This window comes from Pieris brassicae, chromosome 9 (genome assembly GCF_905147105.1).
Source record: "Pieris brassicae chromosome 9, ilPieBrab1.1, whole genome shotgun sequence".
NCBI classification, from domain to species: domain Eukaryota; kingdom Metazoa; phylum Arthropoda; class Insecta; order Lepidoptera; family Pieridae; genus Pieris; species Pieris brassicae.
In genome coordinates, this window is record NC_059673.1 from 17939223 (window position 1) to 17964790 (window position 25568).

Genomic DNA, 25568 nt, shown 5'->3' on the forward strand with positions numbered 1-25568 from the left:
TCTGAAATATTTTTTAGTTATTATACCAATTCGAAATTAATATTCATAGCTAAGGCAAGAAATCTAAAATAGATCTGCCCTGTGTCCCTTAGACCAAATCAAATATGTTAAAAACATTCTCAACCACATGGCATATCATAGCACAAAGCAGTGGTACTGAGTGTCTAACACATAAGTAGATAATTTATTCCAAATCCCTTTAAAAAAAGCTATATTTTAGCAACTCCTAATTAATATTTGTTATAGTTTAATCGTTATAAACAATTTTAAATGCTATGTCATTGTTCAAATCATATATCATGCCTGGCCAATTACCGTGACACACTGATGAGGAATTAATTGTAAACACACACGATATATCCATATATGGTTATTAAAACATTATATTGAAATATTTCTCAATTCATTGATAACTTGTTAATATATTTTACAGTGTATGGGTGTGTACGACACGGCATTAGACTTTTCAAATCTAATTTATTTTTAATGGTAATCCACAGCAATTTAATAGATAATATTTACAATTTTAAATTTAACATATAAAACGGATCAGAAAATCATGTACTATCCAAGACAATTTACTAATCGTTGAGGTGTGTTGTGAAATGTTTGAGTGTGCGTTTTTTTGTGATCTTAAAAATGCATTTGATTTGCATATCACCTTTGAAAAGATGCGTATCGAGATAGTATGGAATAAATACATATTCTTATTACATAAATTTAAAATACGTCTAAGTATATCACTACGAGCATAGCTAGTACCAAGATGACTATGAAAAGGCTAAGTCTGGCGAGTTCTATAATCGGAATTAATTGTTTAAACCACGAGAGGGCATGATACGTGCTTTAGCAATACAGAAACATACATACACTGACTTCACTTTGAAGATCTATGTTTTTATTAAGGAAAGGAAATTATTAGAATTATTTTGCGAAAGATTGAACGTGCAGCCCTGAATTTCCAATCACGGCTGTGTATTCATGGACTTTTCTTAACTTTTCGCTCATATGGTGAAGGAAAATTACACATGTAACTGTTAGGCCTTAGACCTAAAAATCGATGGGCCGTGTGAGACACAAGCTCCCAGTAATTACGCTCTGCAACTCAACATTGCAATCGGAATCGTAATCGCTATCGCTATACGTACTCTACGTCACCGCCGCGGGTTTCATCTCGAAAAACTAAGATTTTTCTATAACTTATTAATTAAATTATGCTTTTTTTTATTACAGGTAATACCATACAACAACTTCTTTCACATAGGTACAGAAAGGTTTAGTATGATAGGTTGGAACAGAATTTTTTAACCTCATAATATCAGGAATTTGGAAGTACATTATATAAAAGCGGATACTAATAATATTACATAGGGAAAATATGACACAGAACACTGTATGTGTTCTGTGTCATACAGTGTCATATTTTCCCTGTGTGTATGTGTGTGTATGTGTTCTTCTGTGTGTATGTGTGTAGAACCCGTTTAACACGATCACGCTTAATACGATTTCTCGCATAATACGCCACTTTACGCCAGTCCCTGCAACTGAGATATATTTTAATATGTTTCTTACCGCTTAATACGATTCGTCATCGTCATCGAGGGGTCAAACCAAGCGCTCTAACGAGAGCTCCCAAAAAGGCCCCCCCGCCCGCTCGTGAAGAACCCGAGATACTGCAGGGTTTTCCTGGATATTCTTGCATTGATGACAATGTAGCACGTACCGTACGAAATTCAATCAATCGAAGATCTGATTTAGAATGTGAATAACACACAAAACGAGACCCTAAGTGATAACGATGAAGACCAAGATGAGTCAACTCCGGTTTTGTCAAACGGCCAGGCATTATCAGCTGTTAATGATTTATGACGCTATGTAGCTTCTTTGGATCAAAGCGAAGATGCACTGCAAAAGTTGAATTATGTTGAAAATCTTTAAATTGCTAATGCATCAAAATCTTTCTGTCAAACCATAATAAGTGATTATTTTAAATAATATAATTATAATTACAATACTTATTTAATGTAATTCATAATTGTATAATTTAATACCTAAATATACCAAAATTAGAACATAATACATAATAATATGTAGTACGTATTAGTCTCCTTATCCCACATAATACGCTTTCTCGCTAACGCCAATAGAATTTATATGAAACTGGTCACGTGACAATGCGTGAGCTATTGTCGTTCCCATACGGTTTGGTTTAGCCTTGGAGAGTCATGTCTGTCAAAATGTGATATGTCTCTCTGAATTCGTTACAGACTTAGACAGTTTAATAAACACACAGCTGTGGGCACGTTGTCAATGTCTTATGACATTATACTTCTATATAACAAAGCACCTTAGAAGTTGAAATTCAAACATTTTAGAGCTTTCAATCAATATGTACAGAGCCGTTTCGTGACTGACAGTTACCGCATATATTACACTGTAAGATAAATTTACAAGTTATCAATGAACTAAGAAATATTTTAATATATTTATTTCTTATTTATTAACACTTCGTTACATTACAATATAAAAAAATGAACATAATTAAATCAAAAGAAAGGCAACTGGCGGCCTTATCGCTTTCGAGCGATCTCTTCCAGGCAACCACTGTGAGTAAAGGAAAAAAAAGTACTAAATTACATAAAATAGGCAAGAAGTGCAAAAATACACTTTAGACACAGTTATTAAGACAAAACTAAACAGAAAACATTAAAAAAAACACATAAATCACGATAATTTCTCACGTCAGTAAGTAGTTAGTAAGAAATATCATATGGTTTACATACTCTAAGGTTTGCCAGTTTTGAAATAAAAAATATATATTTTTTGAACATTGGCATCGAAAATTTGTTTTCGCTTAGAGGTAGAGTTACGAGCTATGCGTATTAGAATGACGAGATACGAATTAATATATCCACATATAATCATTAAATTAATGTCCTCACGCAGCAGCCCTTTCGTGACTGACACTGGCTGCATTGCAAGTTCAACGAAGACGTAATGTGTGCCAGGGACGACAGGATAAACCATTAATTCGTAATATAGTAATAATTCTATAAATAAATTATACATGAATTAATTTGATAAAGCCTGTAATTATTATAAATTACATAGATTATATTATATGTATAAGCTATATATATAACATATATAGCTATAATATTAGGTGAATCTTGTTTTTGGTTTGCAACCGTCAGGTCGGATGTTCGAATCATGACTGTAGTCAATTGGACTTTCCTTATGTTTTAATTAATATAAGTATGGTGCAGGAAAACATCGTGAGTGCTCAGAGTGCTTCACTTATAAAAAATATTCACGAAACATATACATTAATACCAAATTAATGTTAATTTACGTTGTTATGAAACTTCAGCGTTTTATTACAAAATAAAGAATCAATAATTGCAAAATTTTATTACCAGAGCGTTGAGTGAATAAGCTCGGAGGGTCGGTGACAGTTTAATGCGATAGTCCATAATGAATTTGGCAGCTTTTAATTGATAGTTGCGTAAAATAAAACAGTTATCTATTTATAATATTTTAAAATGGGATGTCTGATAATCTTGGAACGAATTATTTGGAATAAAATTTGGACACTTCCAATGTCATGTAAGGGTGAAAAAGATTTAAAATATATGAAATGCGAATCACTTGTTCATTCATAGAACGTTGAAGTAAATGCAGGATGTCTGCCTTCTTTCTGAAGTAATTCCTTCACCCATAATGCCAGATCATCGGTCAAAGTAGATTGTCTATTTACTTACGTAGCGTTATTTAAAAATAGATTTGACACAGAATCACCAATTAAATGTCATTAGAGTTTAAATATAGAATGTGGTTTTTAGTATGACGCACTTAATTAGAACATTATGCGTGCTTTCTGCCTGTGATAGGAAAAAATGTTTTAAGGAAAATGCGATGGAATTTTCATATGAAGTTAATTTAAATAATAAACTCGTTTGTAATATTTCCAATCGCAAATATAATTTAACTGCTGACCGACGTGTCATATAATTTAATTTGGTCATTTTTATTGCCAAGTTGTCTATAGCACTATTCTGGTCACGCAATAAACATCTTAAAATTTCGCCGTTTGACAATTTCGATGAAAAATAAAGACTAAAAGCAGGCATTGAATACATTTATAGTTTTGTGCTTTTCTCGATACAAACGTTTGATAAATATTTAATACGAATGTCTGAAAACAATTGCAATTTGCAAAAACAAAATGAACAATATTGTTTAACTGATTATGAGACGATAGTTCTTCAGTTGTACGCTCAATTCTGAAGGTCATTTTAGTGGCGCCGCAATATTTTTTTAATAGGTCACTAGGCAACCGGGCTGGACACACCTCATGTTAAGCGATACCGCCGCCCATGGACACTCTCAATGCCAGAGGGCTCGCAAGTGCTTGCCGGCCTTTTAAGATTAGGTACGCACTTTATCCACTCTCCCGTGTCTTCGGCAATCCTCTGCCCCTGGGATACCACCCACCTGTTAGGTTAGGTTAGCCTATACTTGATCGACTTTGAGGTCTGGTGCCTTCCACTCTGTCACTCACGATAACATTTTCTAAACTTCCCGAATTCTGCGTGTTACATGTCCAATATACTCAACATGCGGCCTTTGAGAGAGGAGTATACTATTTCTTCAAGCAATTGGATGTCGTATCTCCCAGGTAAGGCTGACTGGTGTACCCCGCTAAGAAAGTTTCTTGTGAAGCGGACCGTGGAAGACATCAAGTGATGCTGATGATATTTTGAATTAAGCAGTTTAGTCAGAGATACCGTAAACTTTACAGTTGATGAATTTTCCTAAAATTTTTACAATACGTGTTTCTAAGCGTAACTTGAATACAAAAATATTTTTTGCTACGCATTGTAGAATACAAATTAGTTTTTCTGTATAAAAAGTCTATTAATACTGGGAACTACTTTGCCCATAATAAAAAAGCATATTGAAACCGGACTTTTATAGATTCAAGAACGCTTTAATTAATAAAAATACAATCTTTATGGGTCTGGGCCTCAGATATATGTATGTTTCATAATCATTTGTCAATCTAATAGGCAATTACGCGATCAGCCTATCGAATTTGACACACGTACTCAACTTTTTGGGTCGTAGCCAAGCTGGTTTTCTCACGATGTTTTCCTTCATCGTTTGACCGAATGTTAAATGCGCCCATAGAAAGAAAGTCGCTCGCTGAAGCAACTAAGCTAACACTGCACCCTGCTAGACCGCTTTAGCCTGAATAATTCAATTTCAAACAAAACACATTGCAAAGACTGGGTTTTATTGCCTCCAAAACTAATAATAATTTGGGCTCCATATGGACCTCGGATTAGCTATTGTCGGCAGCAGAGAAGCGCATTTTGGCCTCGAAAACTGGATGAAATTATGAAATGAACATGAGTAAAGGTTTCCCCTCTACTCAGTCTTTAAGCATATTCCTTGAAGTTAAGAGAATTGTTAAAAAGCCGCCAACACACTCGCGTGTCTGGCATTGAATGTGACCGTGGTGGGCGATAGCATCAAGTGACCCTCCTGCCCCTTTTATTCTAAAATAAAATAATTACCACTTGAGAAAATATTTACGATAATCAATATCTTATCTAAAGTTCTAATCCATAGTTATATAATATAGATATGAGATATACTTTGTAGGTATTTTTATATATAGGCCAAATTCTTATGATAAGCATTGCGACTAAAATTTAATTTATTTTTGCAAAATGAAATATATTATTGTATTATCTTTATCGCGAAACTAATTACACCGTTAAACAATCAAATAATCAGGTTACTTAGTCACTCGGTTTAGTCTAGGTAAGATAAACCTAGGATCGACTTATAACAGAATGACGGTATTGTGTAAATTTGTATGCGCTCTTTAAACTGTGACGCATTTGAATAAGTGGTTCTAATTTCAAAATGCTAGACGCACAGTGCCGATGCAGTATTTTAGCATTACTGCCTTACCTACCTTCAACGCCAACATTCAATCCAAAAAATGACACTCACCGAATGGCGCACGCCAGAACCCTATGATCCTTACTGAACAACCTCGTGGCGGGAGAAAACCCGGTAGACCGAGATTGGATGCAAGTAGAACGTAATACGAGTAGAATATGCGAAATATACTTGAGATGGCTACAGTGTACAGCTATTGATGATGAGATGCACATGCAACCAACTTTTCTGTCAAGTGTTTCGTGCTGCCAATTAACTTTGAAGTGGGAAAATTACTAGTAAACAGTAATGCTTTACTATACACACACTGTAATCATAAAACAAAGTATAATAAATGAAACGTAGAGATGCAAAAATTCGATATTTTAATATGGCGACTGTTTCCATTGTAGCAGTTTTATAGATTAGTAACCCGCAACGCACTCGCGAGCCCTCTGAGATTCAGCGTCCATGGGTGGTGGTATCTCTTATCATCAGGTGACCGTACTGCCCTGTCTCCTGTTCTAGAAAAAAAGGGGAATCTTATTGCCATAAAGATGATAGACGATCGCGTGGAGAATTGTTGCTCCTCCTGATTTGCCATATTCTGTAGATAAGAAAAAATAATACACTAGCTTTAACTTATTTTTTAAGATCATTTTTTTAATCTAGGAAAGTATATTATAATAGTGTTAATTTTTATGAATATATTACTAGTTCATCAAAAAATAAGTGGCCTACAACCTTCTAAGGTCTGGACCTCAGTTTTCTGTATCTGTTTCATGATCATTTGCCAATCTAAAATGCAAGTAGGTGATCAGATCAGAAATATTGCCGTAGCTCAAACGCTGGAGCAGCACAGCTCATAACTACAAAATCTAATACAAACTCCCATACAAAGTATATTCTATTCCTATATTACATCGAAAAAACATGCAATATTAATGTCCAATGAATATCACTACTTTAGTTCCCTATAAAATATTAAAGCCGTCTAAAACCTGGATCTAAATCACAATATTTCCGCATTATTTCATTCAAAATGACAATAATTTATGTTGAATAGACCTGCTCAGGATACGCCATCATTTGTTAGACTGACAGTGATAGCGAAGTCCTGGGTAATATTTCAATCTTTCACAATTTGCTATAATAGATTAGGGAATTGACTTGAGGTCTTATTCTTAAGTATTCTAACGGTAATAAATGTATTTATTTATTGATAAAACAAAAAATACAAGAAAATATGACAAATTTTACACACGTACACATATACACACATACGATATTAGAACTTAAAAATATCAAATTATCATGGAAAATACGAATCACAAGCAAACAGCAAAAAATTAAAATAAAATAAAGAAAACATATCATTATTTTCAATTATGTTTTTAATTATTTATTTATACTTCGTTACATTTATAGAAAAACAAATAATAAAAATTATATAATAATAATAATAAGGGATGCAACTGGCGGCCTTATCGCTAACAAGCGAACTCTTCCTCAGCGATCCTTCAATCAAGGTAATGTGCAAGAAGTACTAAATAAACAAAAACAAAATTACAAGTACGCTGAAAATAAATAAAAAAGTAAAAGCGAGTTAGCCTTATCTCTGGAGCATTAACAGTAGAGTCGAGAGTTCGTACAGAAGACTTTAAACTCTAGGATTAAAAAGAAAGGAAAATTAAGCAAGAACGTCATTATTAAAGTTCAATATTTTATACAAATAAACAAGTTCAATGAAGTCATGTCGGAGCATTTAATGTATCTGCGACCTGTCTCAGTTTCACACTGGCGTTTACATTATAAATATTTGCTAAATATATAAAGACTTGTTAAAACAACTATTTCCTCATTATATTATAACAATTGATTATAGAAAGGGAATAACATGAATGTTACATAATTTTACTAAAACAGCAAATGATGCAATTGTGCATAGGCATAATGGAGATCTGGGTTGCAAAATTTATTTATAAAACACTCCACTCTCAGGAAATGAAATTAATGGGATATTAATCCATATTGTGCTATTTTAGGTCGAGTTAAGTATAGATTATTACATTTATAGTGCATCTTAGAGTATTCGTACCTACGTGTAAATTACGGAAATGCGTAAAATTCTAAGATATTTAAGGCACAATATACATGTTTAAACGCTCATTTATCCATATTGACGAATATTTTAATGATTATTAACTGAGAGATATGTTCTGTATTCCATAAAATCAGTTTCAACAAAACTGCATTCAATTATACTTGAAAAAAAGTTAATATGATATAAAATGTAGATGGTGAATAGTCTTAAATCACGCCATTGACTAGGACTTGAAAAATTTCAATTACGATATCAAAATGAAAGCTTCTTATAAGCATGTTTTTTAATTCCTATGTCGTTCTACTGACTTATCGCGGAAATGATTAATTTTAGGAAAATACTACAAGACCTCCTCCTCAAAGCAGTGGCGCTACCCCTAGGTAGGCCTCTGATAAATATCTGATTCATGATAATTTATTTTAATAAGCCGTCTGAGAATGACAAGTCGTCGAATTTTAGCTCCAAGGTAGCGAATACGTGTAACTACTCGTCTTTAAAATTTGTGGCATTACAACCCATACGTTGTGGTCTCAGATATATATATATATATATGTTTCGTGAATATTTTTTCTGAATAGTGAAGATCCATTCGGTCTATTTTTAGGTCCTAACTTATTTATGTTAGGATTAATAACGAGGTTTTCCTTCAGCGCGTGTTAATTTTCATATAGAAGGAAAGTGCATTGGCGCACAGGAACGCCGTGTTTAGGGTTGAGAAGTTCAAGCCAAATTTGTTGTCACCATAAAACATTTTACAAAAGATACAAAACATTTTACGAGAATTATAAAACTATAAATGAAGTAAGCGCTGTCTATGTCTGGTACACACAAAAAATAATAAAAGATTATCATTTAAAGTATACACTAATATGCATACCTATATTGTGATAGCAACGAAAAGTATACGTATGTCATTACGTATACTTTTCGTTTCATTTTATTTAAAAAAAAATCCCCATACAAAATATAGGGGATTGGATTAATTTGACACAATACATTTGATATATGAGTTCCATTATAACAATCTGCGCGTGCGTAAGTAATCTTTTCACACGTCCCCTTTATTCGCTAATTGATGGGTTATTTGTAATTTCCGAAGGGTGGTAAAAATCCCCTTATTGTTGATTATCCCTTATATGAAATACATAAGTATAATTTATGTTATACATATATATTATAAGATAATGTACGGTTCTGTCTAGACTCAGATAAAAGTTGAATTTAGTCAATACTTTTAATACATAATAATAACTTACGGAACTCCATAGACTTAGTTCAGTAAGTTAATCATAAAATAAACTAAATTTAACTTAGTTTCTATATCGAGCTTAATGTATCCTAATTTTAATATTTGTTGTGCGAGTGTTAGAGTGTGACGACGGCTCCCGCGCTGTGTACGATACGAAACTTTCCCCCACATCCTCATTTAATGCTCAAGAAAAGAAACAGAAAATCTTCTTTCGAATGTGATAATATCAACATGATGCAAATTCAGCTAATAATCAACAAATTTACTAAGTCATTAAATCCAAATTGAAAAACGTTAGAAGTAAACCATTATTCATATTAACCTTAAATGAGCATTAAATGGCAGTTTAGACAATTTGCTCTACAAGTCATCAATCACAGCTATCATGCATCTAAATGATCTTTTGTAATGTATGAACGAGCAATTCTAAATTATTCGCAATCATATGTATTGTTATCTGTTTAAATAATGGAGAGTTAACTTCTCTGTATCCTCTGGGTACTTGGTATGTGGATAAATAAAGTTTTTGTTATTTAACATACTTTTGATTTTGTTCCCTTTGGAGTAGACTCTTGGACTTAGGGATTCAAGTGCACAGGCGTTGACAAAAGATTTAAGTTGGCACCTGCTAGATAGTAACGGTGACCACAGAGCTGGTGCTTTCCTCGCTCAACTCGCGGAGAGGAAATGCTGCCAGCGTTAAAGGTACACAGCCACAGGGACAAAACTTTTTAAATTTGTTTTGAGTTTCTATTTATCAATTATCAATTATTACTTAGTAGGTTAAGGATATTGAAAATATTGTATATTTATGTTGAAATAAATATCATTATATAGCAATAAAAAACATTTGCTTTATCTCATAAGGAAATGTGGCAAACTTTGATTAAGGGAAATATTCAGAAACACATTTCGTAATACTCGACTCTAAATATTGAAATGGGTTAAAGCAACCTTCTTCCTGTACGTAATACATTACTCCCTAGTAAAGTAATAATTTTAAATAATATTAAAATAACTAGTATTACTTTTTACTGTAATCAAAAAAATAAGGTTTGTCTAGTGAAGGATTGCATATAGGTTATTGGCTTTTCCGGATTAAACTATTTAATAATAATAATGCCACTTGAACCCCTTACTATTTACATGAAATATTTACAAACCAAATGGCTGTTAGTTTTGACCCACCACACACACGATATACTTATTATTTATTATTGTTTCGTGTCTGATACACGCTGTCAACTTTTACAAATGTTAAATGCGCACATACAAAAAGTCAATCGGTGCAAAGGCAGCCGATGACTTCAAGGCTGAGAGTCGTACGCTGAAACCACTAGGCCAACACTTCTGTGACGTGGTACAATAATTATCTTGTAATAAAAAAATATATAATTTCAAATAAAATTTAATAAACAGTAATTAAACCCGTATGTAAGTTGTCTCATAATTAAATAATCGCTATTCGTGTGATGAGGAATGTGGATGTAATTACACTATTATTAATAAAGGCACGCAAGCGTAATAGAAAAACAAGTCCGCGATGAAACTTCGTTAATAATAACATCGACTAATAAGTCGATTTCTATTAATAAGTAGAAACGTTCAAATAGAAAATTTCAACATTGATCGCAAACTGGAAGGTGTTCACTGAAAAGCGGGAATTAAAGACATCTTACGTGAATGCAGGCTGCAGTTGAACGGATTTACGGATAACATTATTTAACCAATCATTGTTAAAAAACTAAACTAATTAATTGTATTAAACACAAAAAAAAATTGCCTCCGTCCAGAACTGAACGTCATATTTAGGTTTAAGAAAACAGGCAGGCTACTCATCTGGTATTAAGTGATACTGCCGCCCATAGACACTTATTCCTATAGGGATTCCAAATGCGTTAGGGCCTTTTAAGAATTGGTAATTGGTTCTAAATCGAATCGGTTCAGAAATAAGTAAAAATCATACTGCCTGTACTGTGTGTCTATCGAATAATTTACAATCTAATATAAATTAAAGTCCATCAAAATAATACGTAGTAAAAAGGAACTCGTGCGCATGTTTAACCTAGCTCATAAAAATTGTGACTCTAACCTTCGGATAAAAATTAATCACATAAATCCATGGTCACCAAAAATTTTAACTAATTGTTGTTGTTTTCAGGAAGGATCCGTATCACGTAAGTAAGAAAATTAACACGAACCTACTAAAACTGGTGACAGGATGACATCACTGACCACGTCATCGGCATTTAGACATCTAAGTCAAGGGCGGTGTATTTCTGTAGGATCGTATATTTTAAACAATCGTGCCTAGGAAATAATTCTAAATGTTTGTTATATGGGATTACTAACTAAACTTTGAAACATTGTATGTATTGATTAATAATCTATAGTTTTTTTTTTATATAATGAATGTACCTACCACTTTCTTACAAACGATTTATTTATTTGTTAGAGCAAGTTTACGCTTTCAAACAAATTATATACGATGTTTTCCATCTTGAGAGTGTGTCGAATAATAATGTGAAATTCTTTTTTATGTCAAGCTGTTTCAGAGTTCATACAATCTTTATAAAACATCTCTTTATCTATTTCGTGTATCTGTCTTTTTTCGAAATAAATAAACTAGGTATACAGAATGATGTATAAAACAAAATACAACTAAATGGCCCTTTTAAAAAAGCAAAGGTAACGTGAACGTCACGCTTATTAAGCGACAATTGATAACTTAGTCTTACGCTTGCAAGTAACCTACTTACGGAGATAAAAGCATGTCATTATGAAACTAAAAATATATAAAACGTAGCCATGGCAACAAACACAATCTTTAGTCCACGTTTTATAATAAGGCCGAACGTGTTTATTATAAACAATATTAACAGTCGTAGTCTGTGACTATCATTTGTCTATTATTCAAGATATTTGTATATTTTTTGGCGTTACAATATATATTAAAAATACTTTATGTTCCGGTTCCTAAATGAAAACACGTGGCTCAGGTATGAAATATAATTTAGCGCGTGAATTAATCTCCATTTTCAATGTGAAGAGTTTGTTGAAATATCCTTTTTATAACGCGGTTTTAATGGTGAATTTACACCAGGCAGAGGACTCTGTACGCATCAAGGCGAAGTGCGAAGGTTTTCTTCTTCAGCTAACAAAAAATATCTGTAACCAAAAATAATTATACTAAAGATATAGCCAAAGATGGAATACATAATTCATATAAAAACATTCAAACATTTTTCGAAAGGATAAAATCGATAAATATTATTAAATACATTTTCTAAGTAATTCTTAATTCGGCTGTGTTGTTTGATGGTGTAAGGGGGTAAACGTGAGGTGTATCTAAGGTGTCCGCATGAAACAGGTTATCTATCACTATGGATATTCTTAATTAAGCATATTCCGTAATAGCTTTAACAAGTCAAGACTTAAATAGTGGCTGTTGTATTTCCGGCCGCGATACAAAACTTAGCTATTGCATAGTTAAACATGGCATAGAGAAACATGAAAAAAAACACACTCCAATTGAAGCTGCTAGAATCTTGCATTTTTTAATCAACCAGTACGTTATAAATCCTCAATAACACGAATTTAAAATAATAACTGTGTCATCGTAAATTCTAAAATATTTCGTATCAACAAATGTCGCAATCTCTGGATTACGTCATTTTCATTGAGACATCAAAAATGTTGTTTTAAAGAAAGCGTATTTTTTTATTTTAAGGTTAAAAATAGCGCAATTTAAGGTCATTCATACTTGGTTCTACCTGATATGAGCTTTATTTAACGTATTTTACGTGATGCTAGAACAATCACTACACACAAGGCACAGACATTTTGTGGTTATGGTAAATTAGTAACATTTTTTTTATTTACTTTGCACACGTATAAAACATACAAAACTAAAGGAAATTTGATTTTAAAGTGTGAAGCGAACACCTGTGTGTTTCATAAAAGTTTTTCAAGCTTTTCAAGACTTTAAATAATTAAATATATATTAACGTTTATTTTAGTTTTTGGTTGATTAAAGTAAATGAGAGATATAACTCTTAGAAAGTCTGACAGCGGTGTCTCGACTCTAAATCTTACCAAAAAAATATATTTCGAATTTTTTTACAACATATTTAATATAACTGGTTCTAATTATGCACATTGTAAAGCATAGGATAATTAAACGTATTATAAATGCGTTTCGTTACACTTCATATCACAAACCTTGGCACGAGTTATCAGAAAATTTTACAGGCGGCTCTTATCAAAGATATTTTAACGATTCAACTGTATTTCATCCTTAATTAACCGGCTTTTAAAAAATCCTAATAGGAACATGTCCCGTATAAAATATATTAAGATTAAGATATATTGTTGATTAATAAAGTAAATGTTTGGTTAAGTTAAAAAGTGTTTTTGAAGTTATAATTCTTTTGGCGCGTTAGGGGAAAATGGAGAGAGTAAGTTGTACGCCGTCACAAAAACCCGACATTTTACGTTTTTCTATTGTTATCTTGTTACGCCCAATAAGTATAACTACTAACGCGTGTACATAAGTATACACACGTTTTTTGGGTGGTTTTATGTCCGCATGATTTTATCTAATTGAATAGGTGCTGAAATATCTCACATATTAATTAACTAATTATCTGCAGGATAATTATTGTAGCAAGGACTATTTTTCCATATGACTAATCATCATTTGAGATTCATTTTCTTTGTCTCATAGTATCTGTGTGGGACTGGGTACCGGGAAGCTATATCCAGGATGCACCATCCCACTATGCGTTGTTTCGGCTGTCGCGTGTCAGTATAATAAAAAAGGACTCCAAAAATCGATCAGACTTAGACAGCATTTATCATCAACAGTGGTGTGTCCCGCTTAAATTATGGTTAATAAAATACAGTACGGTAAGCGGTCTATACTCACCCACCATCTCCGGTACGTGTGTCAATGTCAAAATCGACAATTGTCATCCTACTTTGACTGACAGCGATTTAGCGCAAACAGTACACAATGGTGAACCAGTGATAATTTAAATATGATCAATCAAAATTTAAAACAACTAACGGACAAAAGCGCAAATTTGTTACATATACAATCCCAGTTACAGCGATTGTTGAAAAGAGCATCAATCTTAATCAGTTAGATTGCCATATCTATTAGATATATCAATCTATTGAATCAGTTATGTCTAACTCAAGATTCTTTTGCAGATTTAATATCGCGAAATACTCGCGAAGACACGGTCACGGGTTTCTTGTAAAGTTTGCGGTACTCGCGAAGACACGGTCACGGGTTTCTTGTAAAGTTTGCGGTACTCGCGAAGACACGGTCACGGGTTTCTTGTAAAGTTTGCGGTACTCGCGAAGACACGGTCACGGGTTTCTTGTAAAGTTTGCGGTACTCGCGAAGACACGGTCACGGGTTTCTTGTAAAGTTTGCGGTACTCGCGAAGACACGGTCACGGGTTTCTTGTAAAGTTTGCGGTACTCGCGAAGACACGGTCACGGGTTTCTTGTAAAGTTTGCGGTACTCGCGAAGACACGGTCACGGGTTTCTTGTAAAGTTTGCGGTACTCGCGAAGACACGGTCACGGGTTTCTTGTAAAGTTTGCGGTACTCGCGAAGACACGGTCACGGGTTTCTTGTAAACTTTTGTTGTAACTACTGTAAAAGCTGAGTGAGTGTAAGACCTGCAAGGGCCTTTACTCGATCGGCCCAGCAAGTAGCGGATCGGCCTTGTGGTCTGGTTTCCTACGCTCTGCCAGTCACGAGAAGTTTTTTCAAAAATTTATGAAACTTTTCTATAAAAAATAATTTTCAAATGTATAGAATGAAAAGCGTTATCAAGCCTCCCACTTGTAATTCATGGTTCATATAATCGTAACGGTACACATCTTTTCGATGCAACATTGAGTGACACATCTCCGTGAGGTCACAAATTCACAGCACGTAGATCAGCGTCATTGATCCGGGTTGTAGATACCTAGTATTCTTGTATTACTACATTAATTATACTAAACGAGTACAAGAGATAAACATTACAGAACTTGCAATTGTATAAGTTTTATAGACGGGAACACTCGTGAGCTGACTAGCAATTTTATTTATTATTTATTTATTTTTATTTATTTACACTTCGTTACACTACAAAATAAAAATTAAAATTAAAATAATTAAATCAAAAGGAGGGCAACTGGCGGCCTTATCGCTTACGAGCGATCTCTTCCAGGCAACCACTGTGAGTATAGAAAAAAGAAATGTATTAAATAAGATAGGCAAGTAGTGCAAAATACATGTAATACACAGTTATTAAAACAAAAACTAAACAGGAATACAATATTAAAGATACATTAAAGAGTAAAAAGACACATAAATCACGATAATTTAAGATAAGTCTCACGTCAGTTAGTAGTTAGTAAGAAAGTTAGGGATACGATGTGGACAGGTAATGTTTGTACAGAAGAAATTTAAAGGAAGATAAAGAAGGAGCTAAGCGAATAGGGACGGGAAGTGAATTCCATAGCCAAACTGCCAATTTTATATTTAATAGGAGGCAAACAGGCAGGAGGCTCATCTGATGTTAAGTGATACTTCCGCTCATGGGCACTTATATTGCTAGAAGGCTCGCAAGAACGTTGCCTTTTATGTCTTAGTTCATAGAGTCGTGTGTCCATAGGGTACATTTACAATAGTAAATTTTCAATGGACACTCTTAATGCCAGAAGACTGGCGAGCCTTACAAGCCTTTAAGACCCTTAGTCGAATTGATTCGGAAATACTTCAGTGAAGAGCTGGTTCTACATAGTAGATATAGTTAAGTATTGGAAGTTGTAAGCCAAACTAAAAGCTTACTAAAAGCTGTCCCCGCGATTTCCGTTTCGTCTTAATATATATTTCGTTAGACTACCTTCTCAGTCAGATCATTTTGCTATGCTACCCCAAACAGGCTGTTCGCTTATTCAGAATAAAAACATAAATACTAAATTTTTGTTTTTTAAATATAATCCAAAACAAAAAAGTCGTGTTGGTCGTCATCGAGTTTAGAGCTTAGGAACATATTTTATGATTCATTTTTATTTCTATAGATTGTACTTCATAACCTTTAAGTCGAGAATTGATTTCAAAAGTAGGTATCAATTAATCCTACAAAAATATTTTTGATGAGTTCTAAACCTACTAAATAGGCGCGGAATGGCAATTATCCCACTCATAATAATGTGGGCGAGCTAAGCAATTTATATGAAATATCTTTAGCATTTTAAACTTGACAATATGTTGTAATATAATCACGCAATAGATAAACCCTTAATATTTAAGACAATGAAAATATGTACATATTTATTTAATTAAAATACTGTATTTACTCATATAAACATTTAAGACACGTAAATAGAGGATTTAATTATTATGTAATATATATATAAATGTATCTTTTTACATGCAATAGTTTTGTAAATAAATAAAGTAGCCTTTACAGTAGAAGCATCACCTATCCACATCGTAAGTGTCAGTATCGTGGTTCATGTGCCCCTTTTTCTTGATAGTCCCTTTTATTGTTTACATATGTTTTAAGTGCATTAGCTATTTTATGTTAAGACCTAAAATTATATCTTATGTAGTTTTGCACAGATTTTTCTCACACAGTTGTTACCTAGAAGTGATTATTTTAACTGTTTTTCTGTATTACTGCAATGAAGTGAAAAAAAATAAATTATGAATAAACAAAGTCCTTATATTTCCCTTTTTAACACAAGTTAAACACAATTTGTTCGGGTTGCTATATATAATACAGAAACTAAACAAATGACTTTTTATATTAAACGTTAGTCGTTAGATTAAAAATATTATCTTGATACATTTATCTTTACAAATCTCGACTGCGATTTATCTGTTCATCGGTTAAATTGGGTTAAAATGCATCAAAGATTGTCATGATAAGGATTTTTTAGCAATGCTTGTTTTGCCAGATATCGAACTTTAAATAAACAATATCTTTGCCAGATAAGTGTACATATTATCGAAAACTTGGGCTTCATATGGGAATTTCATACAAAGGACGGTTCAGCCGCCTTTGATCTCTCGTCTGCGTCACGCGACATGTTACCTCATATTATTACGACCAATCACATTTGCACGCAACTAATATCGTTTAGCGTTTTCACCATCCGATAGTTTTTAGAGCCAATATTTATTCAGCAGCTACTTTATTGAAACTCAATAATATCAATTACTCAATGATATTTACAATTCCTTAAAGGCCGGCAACGCACTCGAGAGCTCTCTGGCATTGTAAGTGCCCATGGGCGGCGTTGCCACTTAACATCAGATGAGTCTCTTGCCGCAAAAAAGCGGCCGCATGTATGTTTTAAATTTGATTAATGTCCATGTATATTATGTCTTTATTAGCACTATTCTTGATGTCTAAGTAATACATTATCATGTATGTAGTTTTGAAGTTGCGCTCGCCTTACTTAATTTTAAACGAATTGTTATAACGAAGTGTAAATAAAATATATCTAAATAATGAAAAAATAAGTAATGAGTTAAAGTTACCAAAGACATTTAATTTTATAATTTTACAGTTATGTTCCACGCATGAAATCCACAAATTAACCAATCCCTTTTGACAGAACCACTTTGCCGTCCACTTCGTTAGTGACTTGATTTTTCGCAACAAAAATAAATACCGGGTGATTTGTATTTTATTAAATCTCTGGATACACTCCATATTCTACTCGTATGAATAAAGTCCACTGCATCATATATCAATATATATAAAAATGAATCCCAATTTCCTTTGGTTACGGCATTATGCGTGAATGGGTCGACTAATTTCGCTAATTATTTGTTTGTTGCGTTTGTTAGTGGCAGGAGAAGGTTCTTAAGAAAATTGCGCAGAAAATTATTAAATGTAAGAATACTTTGTTGCGAAGGAAATTATTATTTTTTTCTTCATTTTATTCAAACTTTTTTCATTTAACATTATACATTACATAACATTGACAGAATGCGTGCTGCAAATATTGTCAAAGAATTAGAAAAAATAATATAGTTTTAAATAAATGCATTGATAGGAGTTTTATATTAAAATACATATACAATAATTACAGTAGCTAATTGTTTGTGGCATTAATCTATGTTTTTTGCTTTGGCTCACTTGGCCGCCGCCGTGTTTTGTCGCCTGTTACCATGTCGGAATACCAACAACACTATTTATATACGCCCCAGAAAAACAAACAAAGAATGTTGTTTATCAGAAAGCATTTTTAGTTAATTATACCAATTTGAAATCAATATTCGTTAAGACAGGACTACGCCTGTCGGGTCCGCTAGTACTGCTATATTTACAACCTATATTTTCTACAACACATGACAATTATAATAAACGTAAATGTTACAAAAAACTTTAAAATGTAAATACGTATGTAGAAGAACTTAACACCGGGTAGGGATTTCCGATTGTACAGTGTCATCATAAATTTTCTAAGTCGCGGGTGCATATGAAAAAATCATGTACTAATGAATGCAAGTTGTCGAGTAAATTATCTTTAAATACTTTACTTATAATAAATGCCATATAATGCTACCGTATTTAATATGACGGCGCATTAAAGCGTTATATAAAATTGTTAAAATAAATAAATCAATGGCGCTACGACCTTTTTAGGTCTTGGCCTCAGATTTCTGTATCTGTTTCATGATCATTTGTTAAACTAATAGGAAATAAGAAACCGATTCCTAGAAGGTCGGCTACTCACTCGCGAGCCCTCTGGCATGAGTGGCCATCGACGTTATCACTTAACATCAACTGAGCCACCTGCCAGTTTGCCACCTATAAAAAACTAGGTGCCCCCGCGAACTTCGTTTCTCCTTAATGTGGTTTTAGTTAGCCTTAATATCGTGACACAAAATAATAATTTCACTGTATTATCGTCACTATAATTTGAATTTGATTTACACTTCGGTCTAAGTAACACGTGGTTGGCTATGCTAACACCAAAAATTAAAAAAGTAGAAATAATTGAATTTCACGGTATTTCGTTTACTACAAAATAAATTTAATTTACACTTTAGCCTCAATAACACGTGGTAATCATGATATTGATTTGTAGCTTATATGACACGTTAGTCGGTTTACCATAGCAGTGCCATCTATTGATTACTTAGTCAAGTATCGACATCTGTTAGAATCTTTTGGAGTTAACAGATAATTGTGACTGTCAATTAATTATAGACAAATAACTTGCGACTATAATTAAAGATCTAAGCTATCCTATCTCTTTAGTTGGACCAGACTGCTCACGGTGTGCCAATTTAATTAAAAATCGGTTAAGTAGTGTAGGAGTCCATCGCGGACAAACATCGTGACAGGAGATTTATACATATTAAGATAAGGATATCGATCGATATGGACGGATGCAGGTGCGTTGCTCTTCCGTTTATCGTGCCGTTTTTTGGCTCCACATAGAAATCGAACTCGAGAACTCTTGATTTACAATCGAGCTAAAACAATGTAGTACGGAAGTAGATTATAATACTTATAGTACTAAGCGCGATCAAATCAATTATATTTTGTGTAATATGTCAGATTTGGTACCGTCAATAGTTTCAGGCATGTGAACTTGTCATAATCCGCCAACTGGGTAAGTAGGAACAAAGTCAAAATATGTCGGTTAAAACGCAAAACACCGTAAGTAGGGCTTACCTGATAGCGTATCTCGCAGATACGTGATAACAGATAACAGTGTTACAAAATTAACAACCATTAGGAAATAGATTCAAATATTAAGACACTTCCTTATGCTTAAAAACTTATAAGGGTTTATAATTGCAGACATATTTCTGCGTTTCATTGGTATAAACAATCATAGCTGTCCGATCGTAGTTTCGGTGCCTAAAAGAATTATATTTTTGTTTCTCAGAAAAGTAGGTTTCCGTACAATGTACATCCGGTGAAGTACTTTTCATATTCACTCACAAATTACTTGTAAATAAAATCAGTGACGCTACAACCTTTTTAGGTCTGGGCCTCAGATTTCTGTATCTATTTAATGATCATTTGCCAATCTAATAGGCCAGTAGGTGATCTGCCTCCTTTGGCTGACCCACGCCGTCGACTTTTTGATGTTTTCCTTTACTGTTCGAAGGTATGCTAAATATTTTGCACATAGACAGAAGGACCATTGGTTCGCAGCCGGGGATCGAACCTACGACCTCAGAGATGAGAGAGTCGCTTTGTTACTTATATGTCATCGTTAATTGGAGCTGAAGTTCCATCATGTTTGGGTGAATTTTTACGTGCTTAGACACAACAGATAACCACTTTAATGACTAAAATAAACTTTAATAATTACGTTACCTTTAAAATCCTGATCGAGATGTGCAATGAATCTTCGAGAAATTGGCTCTAAATTCCTCAGCGGTAAAATATTCAACCCATAAATTGAGCGTCTTAGTGACGTCATAAAATATGCAAACCTTTCAAAGCACAGCTATTCAAATGACAACGCATAACGGTCAAGGGGAGACTAAGAAAAATCTCACCGCCTACGTGTGCCAATTTACGTACGATCCAATCAAGATAAGGATTAAATTGGCTTGGAATAAATCACTCAAGTTGGCCATAGTTTAATTGCCTAATACAAAAAATTACCACTGTTAGGGCAGTTCTGTCTATGCCGTAAATTCACGCGTGCCAGAGATAACCTTTCCTTCCTTGTGCATCTGACACTCGTGTCGTATGTCAGCTGTCAGTTGTCAATATTCTCGCAGACTGGGCAAGATTGTAAAACTTATTAATAGTCTGAGTAACGCATTTGAGCTTTATAATAAAGCCATAGATTCTCTATTATATACGTAATGTAATATTGTCAAAAACTAAACAAATTTGAGAAGATATACTACACTACACACCTGACAAAACTACCAGATTATTCGTTAACTAGCGTATTTTGTTTATTTCTTTTTTATATATAAGAAGTTCAAAATGTTATCTCTTGCCTGTATGTATATTTTAGAAATGTACATACAGAGAAAAAATTACAAAAACAAAAATATATTAAGTCAACGGGACTCAGATGTTGAAGTAGACATAGGGTGAAATTGGCTATGCCAAAAATTAAACTGGAAGTGCGGAATGGCAATCAACGTTTATAATAATTTACCAAAAATAATAAAAAATTGTAGTTTTTAAAAAACTTCGTAATGTACTACTGTTCGCGCTAAATCGGTGTCAATCAAAGAAGGATGACAACTGTCGATTTGACTTTGACACACGAACCGGAGATGGGAGGTGGTGTTTGTGGTGGGTAGGAATTTTAACCGCTGTCGCGTGCGCACTAAGTATATACCGCATACCATATAGCATTTACTTTTTTTGATTCATCATTGAAGGATCCAGTGTTTGGAGTGAGATACGCCACCGTTGATGGTTAGTGCTAGTTTTAGTCTTATCGATTATTGGATTCCTTTTTTTATTATACTGACACGCGACAGTCGAACCAACGCATATTATTTCACCGAGGAAAGGGAGCATCGTGGATATAGCTTCCGGATACCCGCCCACACAACTACTTTTGAAAAAAGTTTATATATAATAAACTTGCGTTGAGCGTGAAACATTATAACTAATATTAATGTGATAACACTATAATATATTTTAATAATGTGATAATTTATGACAATTTATACAAATAAATTGAGAATTTACTATAATGATATGACTCATCAGATATTGTAACTTCTTTAAAAAATTGCACGCCATTGTGTGTGGCAGAATATGAGAACTTCATATTAACCACTACCATCATTTTTGTACCATATTTTTGCAATTATTATTATTATAAAATATCTTTTACAGCTATAGACTTAAATTTATTTAGCATTGCAAGCCAATAAACTAGTTTAATTTTGCATATATATTGATTCTCGTAATTCGTTGCTAACACTTGATATTGCAAACCTAGTGGAAAACGTTTATTGAACCTTTAAAATTACTGACGACTTTTTCAATACATAAATATAATAAACAAATTTTTCATTAAACGCTGTCAAATAGAGGATTTGTCACTGGAAGTAAAAAAAAGACAACCTTTACACTACACCCTACAATCTTTTTAGGTCTGGGCCTCAGATTCCAGTATCTGTTTAATGATCATTTGTTAATCTAATAGACAAGAAGGTGATCAGTCACTTGTGCCGGACGTACGCCGTAAAAAGATAGCCTCTCTTTTGTTTCTTAAAATGGATTGAATAGAAACTGATTCAAGCCATATCTATCTTTACTATAGACAATCTGTATTATCTATCAGACCTAATCAATGGTCCAATTTGCCATCGTATCCCCTTTGGTATGGAGTAATCCATAAAATATGACGTGTATCTTAAAAATTACATATTTTAAAATTGCAATTCGAAAAACGAATAATGTCTCGTAACGATAAACAAAGATGTGTTAAGTTTGAAATGTTTAAAAATGCTTCACCGATTAAAGCTGTTTATGTATTTAAATTAAATCCTAGGTACAGTTAGCACAGAGCTCCGTTCAGGCTCAGTGAAAGCTCTGCAAATTTATAGCACAAGTGTAACAGATTGTACGGATTACATAACGGGTCTTTTGTTTCTGGCCATAAGGGCCGTTCTCGATTCCATTATATTAGGTCCTTACATATGAAATTGGCGTATTTCGTACTGGCCACTTTAATCACGATGTTCTCCTCTTTGGTAAGGAATCCCAAATTCAAATTTGTACAGCTATTTACTCATGTATTTGTGCTTCGATGACCGTCATTTATTTGTTTTTTTCTGTTTGCGTCACTCATTTTACAAAATGGAAAACTTAAAGTATCGCATTATTTACGAGTACGAGTTCCGCCGTGGCACTAGTGCTGCGGAAACGACTCGAAGGGTGAATGATGTGTATGGCGGTCATGTTGCAAAAAAAAACACAGGTCGTTTTTGGGTCGAACGTTTTCGTTCTGGAAATTTCGACCTGCAGAACAAGCCCCGTGGACGGCCTGAGACCCAAGTTGATAATGAAGTATTGAAGGCTATTGTGGAAGCGGATCCATCGCAAACCACGTCCGAGTTAGCTGCAGGCTGCGGTGTTAGTGCTAAAACTGTTTTAATTCACTTGAAGCAAATTGGGAAGATTAAAAAGCTTGAAAGGTGGGTACCTCACGAATTGACTGAAGCAAACCGGCAAACGCGCGTCGACTGCTGCGTTACATTACTGAACCGGCACAATATTGAAGGTATTTTAAACCGAATTATTACCTGTGATGAAAAATGGATTCTTTTCGATAATCGGAAGCACTCAGCGCAATGATTGGATCCTGGCCAGCCAGCCAAATCCTGCCCCAAGCGAAAATTAACCCCAAAAAAATTACTTGTAAGCGTTTGGTGGACTAGTGCCGGTATTGTTCATTGCAGTTTTCTCAAATCTGGCCAGACTATTACAGCTGATGTCTATTGTCAGCAATTGCAAACCATGATGGAAAAGCTAGCGGCTAAACAACCTAGGCTGGTCAATCGCTCCAAGCCACTGCTACTTCACGACAACGCTAGACCACACACTGCACAACAGACGGCTACCAAATTAGAAGAGCTTCAATTGGAATGTCTAAGACATCCTCCGTACTCCCCGGACCTAGCTCATCTGACATCAAGAGGTAAGGTTCCAAAGCAGGATACTTGGCGCAGTACAGGAGTGATAGAATTTAGTTTTATGAGTAGGGATTTAAATAATTAGTTTGTCATGGGAACGCAAATCGCCAGAAAGGGACTTAAAATTTTGCTTTATGTAACTAGGAGTTTTAGGATTAACAAGAACATTATAGAGAAATTGTTAAATGTGCATCTTGCGTCGCAATCGAATGGGTAGCCAATTCATAACTTTCTTCTCTTTCTGACAAATTATGTTTTATCTTTAATGAAAAGGGATACATAGAATAATGTTACAGATAATATTTATTTGTTATATGCCTTTAAAATTTACATAACAGAAAGCGTCAAGTATATGTCAGTATAAAGTATGTATCGACTATTGCAACTTTCTCGTGGCTATATATAATAACCCTAAAGAATTATGCAGTGGCGCTACAACCTTATATGGGCTTGGTTGCAGATATCATTTGTTTTTTTTTTTATAGACAAGTAGGACAGCCTTCTGTGCCTGGAACGTGTCATAATTTTTTGGGTTTTAAGACTTTTAGATGCAAAAATAGATGCTTTCATAGCAGGAAAAAACTTCTACCTATTTATCTTCTCTAAGTTCGTTTCATGCTTAATTAAAAGCGTTCATTCAATCAAATTTTCCCAAAAAGTCCCATAAATACATGTCCTTAACTTAATAAATATTAGCCAATAATTTTACGCGAGCTATAAACTCCATATAGCAAACACATAAATTAAACAACACAGAGAGTGACACAAGACAAATGATTTAATATTAAATAATTTATACAGATGCATTTGTGAATGAGTAAGTCCCAGACGGCCTTCGGCTTTATTAGCAGTAATTCTGATGAAAATTTATGTTTGTGTAACGTGACCAGTTTCTTAATAGTATTTCCAGAATTGACATTCGTTTTTATAATACTGAAACCGACTTCAATTAAATCTTCAAATAAATTGGTTGATAGTACCAGAGACCCAACAGCTTTCTGCTTTCCTCGCTCAACGAATAATAATCGAAATACATTAAGGCTACACTGCCACAGGGACCAACCTTTTTTTTCTATTTATTAATTTTTAATTATTAGCGAGCAAGTATAATGTAATGAATTTTGGGGAGAAGAGGGTTACTCCTGTAAAACGTTACTATGCGGGGCATGGATTGAATTACGCATTATTATTGATATTAGTTTCGTCTAATATTGTTTCCGAACTACAGAATGGTAACTTTTAAGTATAAAGAGTCACTGGATGGTCATAAAACGTTTTGCTAATTGGTAAAGAAAAACGTTACGGCGCGATACATGGCGGGGTTAAGAATCGCCAAAAATTGCGTGACGTAATACTTGAACGCTACATTGCAGGTTATGAATATATTTGTTTGTTGGATATAAATATAAATGTACATTTAAATTATCTCAGTTTGAGAAATTACATGTTTATTCATTCGACTATACTTCTTAGAGAACCGGGTGATAGATAGATACGCACTATAGGAAACATTCGATACTCATAATGCAGAGGTTCTCAATTTCAATTAGTAAAGTTTAATGTAGTGTGTATTGACCATGAATCGAATTCATTATT

General features: G+C 33.7%; 1 protein-coding gene and 1 long non-coding RNA gene across 3 annotated transcripts in view; one reads left to right on the forward strand and one right to left on the reverse strand.

Moving 5' to 3' along the window:
* LOC123713932 overlaps positions 1-25568 on the forward strand; it is a 117068-nt gene that overhangs the window by 18256 nt on the left and 73244 nt on the right. Inside the window, exon 2 of one of the 2 annotated variants that reach the window (XM_045667829.1) lies at positions 11467-11482. The exons of the other annotated variant lie outside the window; for it this stretch is intronic. The gene's annotated coding sequence lies outside the window, so the exon portion shown is untranslated. The remainder of the gene's footprint in view (positions 1-11466; positions 11483-25568) is intronic. 2 annotated transcript variants of the gene reach the window in all.
* Positions 12194-20867, reverse strand: LOC123713940. The gene is made up of 2 exons (XR_006754249.1): positions 20668-20867; positions 12194-12473 (listed from the first exon to the last, which is right to left on the reverse strand). It is a non-coding gene; the product is annotated as an uncharacterized LOC123713940 (long non-coding RNA).